Consider the following 17,911-nt stretch of genomic DNA (forward strand, 5'->3'; position numbering starts at 1 on the left):
TGTGGACATGTGTCCGGAAACGCTTAATTTCCATGTTAGAACACATTTTAGGTTCGTCAGTATGTGCTGTAGGTTATCATGATTTCATACGGGATACTCTACCTGTTCTGCTAGAACATGTGCCTTTACAAGTACAATACAACATGTGGTTCATGCACCATGGAGCTCCTGCACATTTCAGTCGAAGTGCTCGTACGCTTCTGAACAACAGATTCGATGACCAATGGATTGGTAGAGGCGGACCAATTCTATGGCCTCCAGGCTCTCCAGACCTCAACCCTCTTGACTTTCATTTATGGGGGCATTTGAAAGCTCTTGTCTACGCAACCCCGGTACCAAATGTAGAGACTCTTCGTGCTGGTATTGTTGATGGCTGTGATACAATACGCCATTCTCCAGGGCTGCATCAGCATATCAGGGATTCCATGCGACGGAGGGTGGATGCATGTATACTCGCCAACGGAGGACATTTTGCACATTTCTTGTAACAAAGTGTTTGAAGTCACGCTGGTACTTTCTGTTGCTGTGGGTTTCCATTCCATGATTAATGTGATTTGAAGAGAAGTGATAAAATGAGCTCCAACATGGAAAGTAAACGTTTCCGCACACATGTCCACGTAACATATTTTTTATCTTTGTGTGTGAGGAATGTTTCCTGATAGTTTAGCCGTAACTTTTCGCAACACCCTGTAGATGAATGTTCGGCGTTTAAATTTGTACTATTTATCGTACAACTAAAATTTAACCGAATTTATTTCGTATTGATGTGAAGGATCTTGTACTTATAAAAAAGGTTAATTGTCATTTTCGAGAGATGTAGATACCTTGTCGAAATGGGCTGGCTATTTGTTTTGTTTTTCTGACGTTTTACTGGGCGTCAGAAGACACCGCGAAAAGACAACAACCTAACAGCGTTGTACAGCTTGCCTCCAAAGTCGCATATTTACAACAGCACCGGGCCTGTCGTTCGCCTTCACAGAAGAGTGGACAGTCGGCCTTTGGCAGTGGAGTGGTGAGGTACGCCCCGTCCGTTCTGTGTCGCGTTTCCTGGTGTGTTGTTGTTCACCGTGCCACTACGGCAGTCTTGAGTGTTAGGTTCCTGACATCCGATGGCTCTCTCGTATCGGAAAGCCACGATCAAGTTACAGTTTCAAGCTACGTACTGTAGACGCAAGGGTCACGAAGAAGAGAGATTTTTACGCTGCGTAATACATTTTGACCCGAAAGAGCTGCTAGGTATCCACATATCTATCGTCTCCAGAGCTGTATATCTTAGGTTCACTGGCGATGAGGTCTGTGACAAATTTCTCAGACGCTAGCCAGAACGTTATAGGTTCTGCCACCCTGACGAAAACGAGGGTGTGGTATCGCTCGAACGCCTTGGACTGGGAATACGAAATGTGCTCGTGATTGAACTACCATTTTTAATTCCAGCGTATTTCGCCACCCTTGCTCTCCGACCGTATGGCACAGTCCTCGTCCATACGGCAGAAAAATGAAAGACCTTGGAAACTTACCCTGTCCTCTACGGGGTGCGGCAGGTCCGTATTGAATTGCACCGCCATATACCTTCGTACCTCACGATCACTGATTACCGGGCGATAATTATTTATGACGGTCAGCCGAGGACCTGCTCCGGATGTGGAGAGGTAAGACATGTGCGTACCGAAAGCCTGCAAAGTCGTCTCATGGATGCGCCCTCAGCCAATCAGATTCGACTGAGGGTAGCGACCTCTTTGACGATTACGATTACGTATGATGCGGCGACGAGACGAGAGACGTCAGCTGTCCCTTCTATATTGGTGCAAGCCTTGAAGGCCCCTGTAACAGTTCCTGAGGAGCACACAGCGTCTTCCGGCGCCGAAGCCTCCGTTGCCCTCTCGTCGAGCCCAGGCTACAGCGACAAGTTGACGGTGCAGTGCAAGTTGAAGAACAGGATGCCGCGTCCACCCCCAGCCCTGCGCCGGACACGGAGGCCCGACGACGTATGCAGAAATGGACGAAGCGCCATAAGAAATGGCGCATAGCGACCGACGCAGTAGAACGGCCCGAGGCAGCAACGACGGATGATGAGGTGCGTCAGCCGATAAACCGAGGCGACACGGTCGTTACCAACGTACCACAGGGCGTCTTCTCCCGCTGCCGATTGGCCTGTGCACTCTAGGGATGCGGGATATCACCGAAGCCCCGTTCCGTGGGATGCACCCACGACTATTTCCAGAGCTATCGACCTCCCTGGGAGACTGGGAGCAGGAGATCTAGATGCAGGATGCGTTTCAGGACCCTGATCATACACCGATGCCGCTGGCAGCGTCTACGTTGACGGCGACAGACGCCGAGGCCGGCTTGACCCACACCCATCGCTTTCTATCTCTTCGCCCTGAAGACACTCCACACCGCAACTACTGCTCACCTGTAATACCAAGGACAGCCCCCACAATTTGGTGGAACAGGCAACCGCCTCGCTACTCTCAATGTCAACGGCATTACTTCTGCTCTCAAATCCCCGTATGCTGCATGATATGTCGTTTTCCTTCAAGAAGTCTGATTAGGATATGCCGCCTACGCTATGACTTCAGATGTGGGAAGAGGAGGTATGGCTATCCTTCTGAGTGAAGGGATTATGGCAACTGATGTATCCAATTTACCGTCGGCCCTGGGTTTCGCAATCACGGTTAGTACAGTTCGTCTGCTGAACCTATATGCTCCTTCCGCCACTGACAGAAGGAGATAATGCCGCACCTTTTTTTGCCAAAAACGTAGCACTGCTTTTCCAGGACAATGGCGACTACTTGGTAGTAGACGGAGATACCAATTTTTTTGCTCAGACCATCCGACCATATGCCGCACTATACCACCTGCCCAGCACTTCAGGCACTTCTGAAGGACGTGACTTTGTCGCACACATGGGTCGTACAAAACTGCGACCAAAAGCCATACGCCTGCTTTACTAATCATTCCGCGATCCATTTGGATCGAGTTTACGTCACACGCGGCTTGCGATCGGCAGTTGTTGACTCTGAAATGTGGCCCGCAGCGTTCAAGGATCACCTAGCGTATTTTTGTACTCTACTTCGCCGGACACGTTGGAGGGGAACGTTGAGAGGTCCGTGGTACCTCAGTGTGGCACTACTTCATGAGGTCAATTGCCGGCGTTGAGTGCACATAGAGTAGATGCCAACCGCGATTACCCGCCTACAGCTCCATTCCTCAGTGGTGGTTACCGTGTGTCAAACCTGCCTTGTGCCCATCATTAGCTAGCTATGGACGAGATAGAGCGAGCAGGTATACCGCGACCATTGCTTTCAACTACACAACGCTCCGCGAACTGGGTGTGCAACCATTGTCGCCGAAGCGACAGTCGGCACAACACCACGTCAATGCACAAATGCTACGTACCTCCGCCGCACGTCTCGAGGGTGTGCTGGTGCGGGCGAGGACAACTAATGATGTTGGTCGAGAACGGCCTTCACTCCACCATATCATTCAAGGCAGGAGAAGACGCAAGAGGCAGCTCATTACGGCGGTCGAGACGGAGGACGGCCGACGAGCTGAAAAGCAAATGGACATTGTCCGAGCGTTCACACAGTCATGTACTCTTCTCTACGAGCGGGTGTTCAACATGGAAGTAGGAGTCAGGGAAATCCTATCCGACATACGCGTTTCTCGGAACCTACAAGATAGTGCTACCCTCGTGTCGGAGGTGACTTTGGAAGAACTAACAGAGGCTATGTTTCGCGGTGCTCCCAAAAAACGCCAGCCCCTGACAGACCCCTCTTGAGTTTTGCAAAAAGTCTCTTTGACCTTATGGGCCCAATGTGGGTCGGATGTACAGAGAAAATCTGAACACTGATTTTCAAGTACAATCTGAATTCACTGAGGGACTCTAGATGTCGGTGCCCTAACCCGGAGGAGGCTATCGCCCGCTGGATTTTCGACCACTGACAATGCTGAACATCGATTACAAATTGTTGACACACATCCTCCATGAGAGGCTCAAATCACCGATAATATCAGCCATTCACGCTGATAAAACCTACATCAGCGGCAACAATAGTGTGTTTACGGCTCTGAGCATCTGTAGAGACGTGGCGCTGATCTAAACTTGCCACATGCGATGGATTCTGGCCATGCTTTCAATGACGTCGAACATGCGATGATTTATGGAACACATCGTTATCCCGCACATGATGACATCTGTCGTGTTTAGTTCGATCCATGGGGCAGTCACGACGATTATGGTAAACGTGTCAACGTGCCAAAAGGTCCGTAAGACAGGTTTGTTCTATTTCAGCTGTGTTATTCGCCGTTGCCCTCGAAACAGCTCTTCACGGACTACAGAGACGCTTGGAAGGTCCTAGCCTCCGCTCCTTGACCTTTCGATGTGGCGAGTACCCCGAGCATACCCCGATGATGTGATGTTCTTAGTACGGACTGCTGACAAAATACGAACGGTGCTTTCCTGGCTCCAAAAGTGTGGGGCTGTGGAAGGCAGTGTTACCAACCTCTGGAAATCACGCCATATGGTGGTGGGACGAGGCATGCCTACTAACCTGGTTGTATCCCTGTCAAAGATCCCGATTCTCAAATGCTTAGGGATATCTCTCCATCGACAAAGTATGGCGGTCTTTACGTATCGTAAGGTCTTACGACGACTCCCCATAGAGGCTCGCCTCAAGAAATTTCGGTCTTTGGACATTTTGCAACGCGCTCAGTACGTCAATGTGTACAAGGCTTCCCAACTTAACCGTGTATTACCCATGTATTACCGATGACAGACACTATAGCTTCTATGGTAGAGGCAATGTTTGTACACGTGGTGAATGCTGATGCAGTTTTTAAGATCCGTTTGTTACTCTTACTTGACCCTTCCACAAAGGAGGTGTTGGGCTCATTCACGTAAAGCACAGATCGTTGGCGCTGTACGTTCGCTCAATGCGGCGACTATGGCTTTCATCAACAGACAGTCTTCCTAGCATCCTGATAGCAGATGTGGCTCCACACACGCTATGCCTGCTGGTACCTGTTGGACATTCATCGCCCTCGCTTTCACATATTAGGACATTTTTTTGTGGAGCGCAGCTATATGTTGGGAGATATGCCGGAGATACGGAATCCAACAGCAAAGATTTATCATAGTGTTCTCCAGCAATGGAATCCGGCTAACCACATTGTAAGACGCCACCCCACGGTCGACCGGATGCGGGTTTGGCGGGCCATCTACGCTCCCTTCCTGTCCACTTTAGTGCGGTCGATGTGGTATGTGGTCACTAACTTGAAATTTCCGACTCGACGAAGGCTACATGCCATTCACTTAATTGATAACCCCATGTGGCCCCGTTGCGCGACGGTAGATACGGACGAACACAGACTGATCTGTGGCCCCACACACGAGTGCCGGAAACTGATCTGCCAGATACTGGCTTTTCTTCTACGCCCTATGTTTCGATTGTCCCCTTGGCCCTTTTTCATCCCGACGTCGTCTATTTCCCTTTGAACCGGATGAATGCGGTCAATAGGGTACAAGGAATAGCAATACACTACGTGTATCGCCACGGCGAGAAGTCCTCGATTTGTGGCAATGCATGATAGATGAGTTCCTGGTCTTATCGAACAGAACGCAATACCGGAACCTTTTTCCTAACTGTTTGGGATCGTCATTCAATGACCCAAATCCCAATTGGGATGTGAGAGGAAGTTGACTTGCAGACGTCATGTTTCCAAGATCCCACTACGGTAAAAGAATCAGTCTCTGACTATGTGCAGCGGTCCCGGACACTCCGACGGTTGATGACTGGTGACGCCCATCGAAATGACGACCGCCTCTTACTGGCAGCCCACTTCGATAAAGTAATCCCATCGGGCAATATGGACCTTTATATTTCACATTGTAGTCATAATTTTTGGCGCATGGCTCCCTTGTTTCTTTGCTTGTGATGGTGCGCTTCGGTGGTGGGATCGGGGAGACAGCGTGGCCAGGCATCGGAATTCGACTCCTGCCGGGCTTGCCTCCTTCTAAAACCAAACTTTGTTGGCGGTCCGAGTTCGAATCCCAGAAAATCAATTTGTTTCTAATTCTGTTCCGTAGAGATAGAAGAAATGCAGTAACTATTTTTTCTATCAGAAAACAAACCGTCTATCTCTTTTCTTTTTCAAAAAAATGTGGTTACCGCGTTAGACTGAGAAACGATTGAGTTCGATTATAAACCCCCTCGTACGATCTATTTTTATATTTCTCAAAACTTTATGAACTGTCAGTCCGGTTATTGAAATAATTGTTCAAACAAAAGGTAAACACATAGAAGTGGTCAACTTAGATGGCTACCATATGGAGTATCCGAATCGATTCCCGGCGCTGCCAAATATTTTCTCTGGTAGGAGGACTAATGCGCAATGCACTTTGTGGTATGCAATACTGACGACTTCAGATTGTAGCGCACAGTAATCGGTAAGTCGCGCTCGAAACACTCTTAGCGCCGCAGCTTTGTGGGTCGGCGGTACGAACTATACCGATGTCTGCCAGGGGCTGCAGCTGCCAATCCATGGGCATCACTTGTGTGATTATCCATTGGTCGATGCCTCGTTGAGTACCGGAGCACTGAGCTACGGTATAAAGTTCTCTTAAGTGCGCCGAGTCGTACACAGTGTTCAGTCACCTCTGACTCTACGAGCTGCAGTGTTCGTCCGTCGTCTCCGACAGGCTCCGTAATCATCATAGGCCAGCTCTTGAGCCGGCCGCGGTGGCCGAGCGGCTCTAGGCGCCTCAGTCCAGAACGGCGCGACTGCTACGGTTGCAGCTTCGAATCCTACCTCGGGCATGGATGCGTGTCATGTCCTTAAGTTAGTTGGGTTTAAGTAGTTCTAAGGGACCGATGACCTCAGATGTTAGGTCCCATAGTGCTCTGGTTCAAATGGCTCTGAGCACTATGCGACTTAACTTCTGAGGTCACCAGTCGCCTAGAACTTAGAACTAATTAAACCTAACTAGCCTAAGGACATGACATACGTCCATGCCCGTGGCAGGATTCGAACCTGCGACCGTAGTGGTCGCTTGGCTCCAGACTGTAGCGCCTAGAACCGCACGGCCACTCCGGCCGGCATCACTCAAAAGCATGGCGACAGCACGTAAGTGTTTTATACGAGTTGTAATAATTTCAAATGTCCACTTTTGCTGGACATTTCACAAGAAGAAGCATCCTATAAGTTGACTAGAGCTCATATTCAATAAATATCATTTTATTACTAATTATTGGGAATCTTTATGACTCCTTCACGGAATTTACGAGCAGATCCTTACAGGGACTGTAATAGTTCTTTGTGGAACACAAGATACCACTTCAGTTTCACCACCTGAATTTCCACCATTTGTAGCAGTCAGCTTTTTAAAATCACGAATCCTGTGGCACAACTCAGACGATGTCACTTTGCTACTGTGCGGTGTATATGTGATTCGCGTACTTCTGTCCTCCTGCCCGTCCCAGCCGGGGCATCAGCGCAGTTGGGGACGTTAGTGACGCATCTACTGCTACTCCGAGGTATGACGGAGCGGCTCGAAATCGAAGGAAGTCAAGTCAGTGACCTGCTCGTTTATCAGTATCAGTAAGCGACCGCCATATCCTTGGGGCAAAGCCATGCACCCTGTAGCATCACCGATGGTCAACGAGGAACGTGAGCGTGTTGGGGGTGGTGGTCAAGACTGCTGAAGCTGGTAGACGTGATACTAGCGGCTGACTGGAACTCGTGACGAGAAGCCGCGCCAGAATTTTGGAGCTGACCAGAACTCATGACGGGAAGCCTCGCAAGAATTGGGGCGTTGGCCTGACTCGTCTCAACCAGTGTGGCAGGCAGTAGGAACCACATTGGCCATATTTTTGGATGTGGAGTTATGGTGTCATTAGGCAGTTGATGGGTGGCCAACATGATGCCTTGTCCACAACACGTGATCTGAGGGGCCTAGGTTGGGAGTTAGTTAATAATCATTGTGGGGCGTGGCCACTGATAATGACTGTGGGAAAACAAGCCAGGAGAGCGGCTGGAGTATTTTCCTAGGAGAGAGGATTATGGTTCCACAGGACACCAAGGCAGCGGCTAGGTTACAAGAGGTGCTCTAACCTGACGACAGTGGTATACCGGTTGGTTGCATGGCACAAGTTAGTGTATAGTAAAGAACATATTCATATTCCACACGTAAAGACCATTTCGACAGCGTGCTACTTTTTCTTCTTGCTTTTTTTTTTATAAAGGTGTCAACTTAAAGTCAGAACCGTATTGCTATCCCAAATTGTATATGCTACTGTAGAAGGCATTGAAATTTCTAATTTTATGTAGGATAGTATTTTAATGGGTTGGAATTAGAGTTACTTCAGTGAGCAGCTGGTGGCAGGAGTAGTTAATAGACTTAGATTTGTTTTGAGTGTAAATGTAAGAAAGCCCAAGTAAGTCGGTGAACTGGATTCTGATATATTACTTTTACTAAAGGGTTAGGCATGGAAGCTACTTTCATATTTGTAACTTTATTCTCCCCAATCTCTGTTCTCCGAGGTTGCTGATTGACATTTTGTTATAATTGGGATGAAGGAATTCTAATCATTTACTGAGTCAGTCTTATGCCCTGGATTCAGGAATTATTGGGCTACACATTAATTTCATTTTTATCACTATTTTGTCAGTTAGAGAGGCACTTTATCTTTTCTTTTTTGCTTAACACAATTGTTTTTCCAAATATTCCCACGTCTGCACAATTTCCAGCACGAACCCTTCTCCACCCAGGTACTACGGTACAGTACACAGTTTACTTTGAAACCGTTTGTAAGGTATAGTGTCAAAAAGGTTCTGGAAACCGAGAGATGTATAATGGAGTTGATATCCCCTGTCGACAGCACATGTTATGTGATATGAATAAAATGTATGTCAGTTCCACAACAATGATATTTTCTGAATGCGCGCTGGTTATGAATCAACAGTTCTCTTTTTCTCATTCACGGTTGTGCTGTCATTTTAAATCCATTACTTCTGTCATTGCTCCTTCGATGAATAGATTGAACAGTAGGGGCGAAAGACTGCATACGTACCTTATAGCCATCTTAATCCGATCACTTCTCTGCTAACCTTCCAGAGTTATTGTTCCATCTTGTTTCTTGAACATGCTGTTTATTACAAGACCTCCTCCGTAGCTTATAACTATTTTATAAATATTTTGAAACACCTCGTACTAGTTTACTATTTCGAACGTTCGTCCTATGTCGACAAATGATACGGCGTCTTGTTGTTTCTTCCATTATCAAGCACCACATCAGAGTTCTACTGTGGTGGCTTTACGTTTCATTGTGGAGACAATCAGTAGTTGAATTTTTAGAACATATTGAAGATAATCATTTTTACTAGCATCTATGTCTTTATCTACGGCACATGGTGGAGGTTATATTATACCAATACAAGTCATTGCTTCCCTGCTCCACTTGGGAATGGAGCGAAAGAAAATTTGGAAATATGTGGTACGTTCCTATGGGACCAAACTGATTCAAATGGCTCCGAGCACTATGGGACTTAACATCGGGACTGATGACCTTAGCTGTTTAGTCCTCCTTAAACATCCCAACAACTTAACATCTGAGGTAAGTAGTCCCCTATAACTTAGAACTACTTAAACGTAACTAACCTAAGGACATCACACACACATCCATGCCCGAGGCAGGAGTGTAAGCTGCGACCGTAGCAGTCGCGTGATTCCAGACTGAAGCGCCTAGAACCGATCGATCACAGCTGCCGGCCGGACCACACTGCTGAGCTCGTCGGTCCTTAGGCTTACACACTACTTAATCTAACTTAAACTAAATTTCACTAAGGACAACGCACACACCAGTGCCCGAGGGAGGACACGAATCTCCGACGGGGGAAGCCGCTCAACCCGTGGCTAGGCGCCCCAGAACGCACGGCTACCCGGCGCGACGGAGTGAGATAAAAAAGACTCTCTGTATGCCTATCTTCGCGATCCTTCGGCGAAATGTTCGTTGGCGACAATAGAATCGCTGTCCAGTTCGTGAATTCCGGTTGTCTAAGTTTTTTCAGCAATGTTTCGCTAAAACAACGTCGTTTTACCTCCACGGATTCCCATTTGAGTGCACGAAGCATTTTCGTAATACTCGCGTTTTGATAAAAACAAGTGAATGCCTTTTAAATGCTACGATGCCTTCGTTTAATCCCAAATGGGGGAGACTGCAGATATTTTAGCAGTACAGAAATGCAGGAGGCATTAATGTGCTATAAGTGGTTTCTGACACGTGCATGAAGCAAGGTGCTTCAGGGGTGGGGAGCCAGAACGTCAAATAAACATCATTCTTGTAAGTCTATAAATTTTATTGAAATCAGTCAGCGCTAAGCTCATGAAGGTACAAAATAAATCAAAATGTTACAAACAATTATAAATGACAGGCAATACCTAATTACTGCCCTTTTACAATAATGCGAATGTCTGCAGAACTCAAACCCGGCACCAGTTCACAGACCTGAAGCTCCGTTCTACAGGATTTGACCAGGCAATGCAGTCACTGTTACTTCTAAAACATAAAAGTAAAATATATTTAACAAACACAAAACGGGTTCACAAAAATAGGTGTCTCTTCAAATTTCCTCAAATTACTCATTACATTGTCCACAGCGAAAATTATATATGAGATAAATTTTCATAATACTAATAAATAACTAAACAAGAACAAGTGAAACAATAGTGCTTATATCTGACAGCAATAGCTTTTAATTATTGAATAGTTGACCGACACGAAGTCCTTGTAAATCTGGTAAAAGCCTCTGGGAGCTAGGTTGATACTTGTAGTATACAGAGATGATTACACTACAGGCTTCACGTGGTCAACTTGTTTTACACAAAGAGTGTAACTCCACAATAATTTTGATAATTTAAATAAATTACATTGAAACACAAATTACAAAAGAAAAACCTCGAACTGGTTACTATCGTCTTACCATTAACCTGATGGGTGAAACAATTGTATAAGGACGTGGTACTGGTCTCACAAAGTGCACCCCACGTGGGTTCAACATAAAGTAAAGTTGCTGTATTGAAAAATATTGTCAAGACGAGACGTTATAATCTCACGCATATTTGCATTTAAGATTGACGATCTTAGAGTTACGGATCATCCACACGTGGTTCTACTTTACTCACAGAGTAGTGACCAAGCAACTACTGGAAGGTATTCTGAACTTCAAACTCGAATTACACTGTGTTGCAATTTAAGATAACGTTAGATATTTTAGAGCTAAACCTGACATAAAGGTGATTAAATTTTCAGTTAGGCTGAACTTAAGAAATCCATTGTTGTACTGACTTGGCAGAGACGCGCTTAGCCGGAGATCTTACCAACTTCAGATGCTCGCCACGGACCGACTGCCCTGGGCCCCTACCGAGGGTGCATAACAGATACAAACGGAAGTGACCAGAGAGGCAGCTTCATATACCAACACGACAAGGGACGGACAGGACCATACTAAGGATAGAAACCTCTCTGCTTTTAGAAAGCGTAACTACCTGTTCCGACGTTGGTCCTACTGTTCTCTAGCAGACAGGCTTGTCTCCTACCTTCAAGCATGCAACTAGAAATACATTTGCTCATTCATCCTCTCACACAGAAGGGAATGTGGATGAGAGTATCTTATCATACACTCCTGGAAATTGAAATAAGAACACCGTGAATTCATTGTCCCAGGAAGGGGAAACTTTATTGACACATTCCTGGGGTCAGATACATCACATGATCACATTGACAGAACCACAGGCACATAGACACAGGCAACAGAGCATGCACAATGTCGGCACTAGTACAGTGTATATCCACCTTTCGCAGCAATGCAGGCTGCTATTCTCCCATGGAGACGATCGTAGAGATGCTGGATGTAGTCCTGTGGAACGGCTTGCCATGCCATTTCCACCTGGCGCCTCAGTTGGACCAGCGTTCGTGCTGGACGTGCAGACCGCGTGAGACGACGCTTCATCCAGTCCCAAACATGCTCAATGGGGGACAAATCCGGAGATCTTGCTGGCCAGGGTAGTTGACTTACACCTTCTAGAGCACGTTGGGTGGCACGGGATACATGCGGACTTGCATTGTCCTGTTGGAACAGCAAGTTCCCTTGCCGGTCTAGGAATGGTAGAACGATGGGTTCGATGACGGTTTGGATGTACCATGCACTATTCAGTGTCCCCTCGACGATCACCAGAGGTGTACGGCCAGTATAGGAGATCGCTCCCCACACCATGATGCCGGGTGTTGGCCCTGTGTGCCTCGGTCGTATGCAGTCCTGATTGTGGCGCTCACCTGCACGGCGCCAAACACGCATACGACCATCATTGGCACCAAGGCAGAAGCGACTCTCATCGCTGAAGACGACACGTCTCCATTCGACTCTCCATTCACGCCTGTCGCGACACCACTGGAGGCGGGCTGCACCATGTTGGGGCGTGAGCGGAAGACGGCCTAACGGTGTGCGGGACCGTAGCCCAGCTTCATGGAGACGGTTGCGAATGGTCCTCGCCAATACCCCAGGAGCAACAGTGTCCCTAATTTGCTGGGAAGTGGCGGTGCGGTCCCCTACGGCACTGCGTAGGATCCTACGGTCTTGGCGTGCATCCGTGCGTCGCTGCGGTCCGGTCCCAGGTCGACGGGCACGTGCACCTTCCGCCGACCACTGGCGACAACATCGATGTACTGTGGAGACCTCACGCCCCACGTGTTGAGCAATTCGGCGGTACGTCCACCCGGCCTCCCGCATGCCCACTATACGCCCTCGCTCAAAGTCCGTCAACTGCACATACGGTTAACGTCCACGCTGTCGCGGCATGCTACCAGTGTTAAAGACTGCGATGGAGCTCCGTATGCCACGGCAAACTGGCTGACACTGACGGCGGCGGTGCACAAATGCTGCGCAGCTAGCGCCATTCGACGGCCAACACCGCGGTTCCTGGTGTGTCCGCTGTGGCGTGCGTGTGATCATTGCTTGTACAGCCCTCTCGCATTGTCCGGAGCAAGTATGGTGGGTCTGACACACCGGTGTCAATGTGTTCTTTTTTCCATTTCTAGGAGTTTATACAGTATATAAAAGAAAGCGGATGTAGGTTCCGTATGAGACTGTGTGACATGAATTACAAATAAACTGTGTTTTAAAGTGTAGTAGTCTGACAGATTGTTCTTGATTATGTGTAAAAGTAACACGTTCCACTGCTCAGTCTCCTCCCAGATAGTCAGAAACACCACAGTAAATTTAGAAGTGGAATGTATGCCGTAAATGACAGTTTTAAAAATTAACATGAAAGGAATCCAACAGAGAGACCTTTCAATGAGAAGGCGCTATTCTCGCTGATATTGCGGATCGTATCTCTAAATATAAGTTCTGGTAATTAGTGACGTACGAGGTGGGAGTGAAAGCTCGTTGATTCCCTCGGTGATGCGAGACTAGTGTCTGAGCGGCGGGCTAGCTGTGTGGGCGTGTTAATGTATAATCGGGATGCGAGGCGTGCGCGGACGCGGCAGGCAGCGGGTATTGGCAGGCGGCGGGCGGGCGGGGGAGTGGCGCGGTGCGGGCCCCGGAGCTCCAGCTCCAGCTCCAGCTGCCGGCCGTCACGCTGACAGCGCCCACGTCCGGAGCCGCCAGCGACGGCGCCGACGGACGCGCTGGCAGCGGCCGGAGTGGCACGTCGTCGGCAGCCAATTAAGGCAGGCGGCAGGCGGCAGGCGGCAGGCGGCAAGGCTCTGCACGGCAGCCGCGCGCCGCATCGACCCGCAGGTAACCGGCCAGCCACTAGCTCCTCCCGCTGCGCTCTGCCGTTAATGTCTGGCGCGTGCCGCCCACACACGCACACACACACACCGGGACAGACGCTGCTGTGCCCGCTCAGCCGAAGAGATGTGACATTTCTAGCAGCACGCTCTAGAAATAGGCTCCTGATGGAAAAGTAACGCGTACTGTAGTTCTCTGCTGAAAAGAAAGGAAAAAAAAACGAAAATTCTATGTTTCGTGCAGCTCTTTTATATATTCCGCCGTTCAATAACAATAACAACATCAGCTCTGAATAATCATTCAAATTATCATAATATTATAACAATTAAAAGGTCTATACAGGGTTTTATAAAAAGGTACGGCCAAACTTTCAGGATACATTCCTCACACACAAATAAAGAAAAGATGTTATGTGGACATATGTCCGGAAACGCTTAATTTCCATATTAGAGCTCATTTTAGTTTCGTCAGTATGTACTGTACTTCCTCGATTCACCGTCAGTTAGCCCAATTGAAGGAAGGTAATGTTGACTTCGGTGCTTGTGTTGACATCTGTGAACGTTTGGGCAGGCATTGTTGGTGATGTCTTGATTGGGCCCCATGTTCTTCCACCTATGCTCAATGGAGCACGTTGTCATGATTTCATACGGGATACTCTACCTGTGCTGCTAGAACATGTGCCTTTACAAGTGCGACACAACATGTGGTTCACGCGCTATGGATCTCCTGCACATTTCAGTCGAAGTGTACGTACGCTTCTGAACAACAGATTCGGTGACCGATGGATTGGTAGAGGCGGACCAATTCCATGGCCTCCAGGCTCTCCAGACCTCAACCCTCTTGACTTTCATTTATGGGGGCATTTGAAAGCTCTTGTCTACGCAACCCCGGTATCAAATGTAGAGACTCTTCTTGCTGGTATTGTTGACGGCGGTGATACAATACGACATTCTCCAGGGCTGCATCAGTGTATCAGGGATTCCATGCGATGGAGGGTGGATGCATGTATCCTCGCCAACGGAGGATATTTAGAACATTTCCTGTAACAAAGTGTTTGAAGTCACGCTGGTACGATCTGTTGCTGTGTGTTTCCATTCCATGATTAATGTGATTTGAAGAGAAGTAATAAAATGAGCTCTAACATGGAAAGTAAGCGTTTCCGGACACATGTCATCATAAAATATTTTCCTTCTTTGTGTATGAGGAATGTTTTCTGAAACATTGGCCGTACCTTTTTGTAACATTCTGTATAAAGGTGCTCTATTCGCAACTACCAGTTTCTTGCCAGTGTAAACAAGTGATTGCAAACCTTTCTTAGACCATTACTCCTGAGTGCAATCAGATATTACATTAGGCAGTACACTCGCCCCCCTTCCCATCTATTGCCCCCTCCCCCAACTCCTCCCCTCTTTACTCCCACCCCTCCACATTACCACCGACTTCAGTACCTAACTAAACTGTAGAATGAAAGACTTTTCTTGGAACACTTCTATTGTTAAATGATGAAAGATGAATGACATTTAGTTCGTGTGTGTGTGTGTGACAGAGAGAGAGAGGGAGACAGAGAGAGACAGAGACAGAGAGAGAGAGAGAGAGAGAGAGAGAGAGTTAGAATAAATGACGAATGTTGTAGTTGGCAGAAGAGCCAACACCGTGTTACTAGTAGAGGCCGAAAAGGACGCGTTTTTGCTCACGCAGGCTGGCGTGAGGAGGGAAGGACTATACTGACGCGAGGTCTGGAACATGACAAGGAATTAGAATTCAGAAAGCGGACGTAAATAGTTTGATACTTAACTTTAATCCATTAATGATGAACGTCGCTTTTGACGGTACATGATTCACAATATTATCTGTTCAGAATAGTAACTGAATATGGCGCCTTGCTGGGTCGTAGCACATTATGTAGCTGAAGGCTATGCTAAACTGTCGTCTCTGCAAATGAGGGCGTATGTAGTCAGTGAACCACCGCTAACCAAGTGGGCTGTACAACGGGGACGAGTGCTAGGGAGTCACTCTAGACCTGCCGTGTGGCGGCGCTCGCTCTGCAATCACTGATAGTGGTGACACGCGGGTCCGACGTATACTAACAGACCGCGGCCGATTTAAAGGCTACCATGTAGCAAGTGTGGTGTCTGGCGGTGACATTACACGAAAGAATTCGTGGCGCATCGCAAGTGCTGCCCACAACTCCTTCTCAGGAAAGAAAGCTAACGATCCACAGTGAGCGTTCACACTTGTTACAAAACATCTTCCCCTGCGTTACTCCTCTCCATTGCGGCTCTTCCTCGACCTGCACCCTGCAACCCCACTTAAAGTCAAATAAGTTCAGATGCCGTGCGACGAGAGCCTCCCGTCGGGGAGACCGCTCGCCTGGTGCAAGTCTTTCGATTTGACGCCACTTCGGTGACTTGCGCATCGATGGGGATGAAATGACGATTATTAGGACAACACAACACCCAGTCCCTGAGCGGAGAAAACCTCCGACCCAGCCGGGAATCGAACCCGGGCCCTTAGGATTGACAGTCTGTCTCGCTGACCACTCAGCTACCGGGGGCACAGTATGGAAGTTTGGGTGTAGCCATGAGACGTTCACGGATAGCGGAATAATAACGCTGCCGTTCGCGATAAGCGGAAAATATCATTGCGAGTCCCAGTCCGCCCCAAATTTTCATTGTCGCCATTTCATTCTCCAGCTGATGGTTCTCCATATTCGTAACTGCAGATACATTTATTGTATTTCATAACGAGTGTAGTCGCCGCAGTGCCTGTTCCTTTGGACCTACATGCATGTGCAAAGGAACTTTGTGTCATAATTCAGAATACCACAAGCATTGCAATATCGTATCAAGCCACAATGATTGATTGTCCTGATAAAATCTTATTGTGTGGTATAAGATTCAGTAAACACCAGCTGTGTAATATCAGTAAAGTAAAACTTAATTTCCCATGTGATGTGCATATTTACTTCATTGCGTTCTTTACTTCATTGATTTCAGACAGCTACTGGATCTTATATCCTACAGTCTATTATCCGGTATGGCTCATTCAGCACTCATGCTTGGTACATTTTGACAACCATCTTTTGTATGGGTACACAATTTTATAATGATACCCCACTATTCCCCAAAATCTACTGCATTTACATTAAGGAAATACAACTACTATAAACCTGAAGATGCATCTTTACTGATGTGAAACCTTTAGTTGCAAATAAAGCACCTTCAAGCAGATTTGTTGCTTTTGGAAACATCTCGTCATTCATGACTTTTTAATTGTTGAAATATTCATGATAAATTAAATCTTTGATGAGTCTTGAATGATGTTACTGTTATTCACAGTTGTTTGTCATTTTACTGTTATACTTGGTGTCTATAAACTTAGTGAATCGCATGTTGAAAAACCTCGTAAGTCCACCTTTGGTGAAAACTGAGTTAAAGAAAAAATGCATTCTCTGCATGTAGCTCCACCAGACTGTGCATGAAAACAGCCAGAGTCATCGTTTGTTGCCATTCAAACAGAGCTAGGAAATTTGTGCTGAGTGCAGAGACGTTCGAAGTCCAGGGCTTCGGTTATTTTTCTTCTCAGCTGTTGGCATTACAGTAAAGCGCTGTATCACTGTACGGAAGAAACTTTTGATTTTAGTATTCCTGTGAAAATGAGTGAAGTGGCGTGTACCAGCAGTTATAATAAGAAAAAGGTGAATCATTCTTCAGAATATCAAAGAAATATTATAAGGATAGCTAAAATTACTGGTGACGAACATGTGAATTATAGAGACAAAGACAACAAGTGTTGTGAAAAAGACAATAGAACTGAAGCTTTAGCTTATTTTCTGAGCATGGAATGGAAGAATGATCAGGACCTTTTCCTGAAAGGACTGATCAGAGCTAGTGACGTTAAAAGACACCACCCAAGAAATGAGTAGAGTACAGGCGTTAAAAATCTTTTATCTACAGTGTCCTCATTGAAGACAAGCTATTTGAGGCATCTAGAAAAACTTTTCTAGGTATTTGTGCTGTAACTGATGCGAAAGTTAAAGAATTCGCAAACTGCTGTGTACTGGGCAGACACCGAAAGACGAAAGAGGGAAATGTAAGGGTGTTAATGCTATGCTGTCATA

This window comes from Schistocerca gregaria, chromosome 6 (assembly GCF_023897955.1).
Source record: "Schistocerca gregaria isolate iqSchGreg1 chromosome 6, iqSchGreg1.2, whole genome shotgun sequence".
Taxonomy (NCBI): Eukaryota; Metazoa; Arthropoda; class Insecta; order Orthoptera; family Acrididae; genus Schistocerca; species Schistocerca gregaria.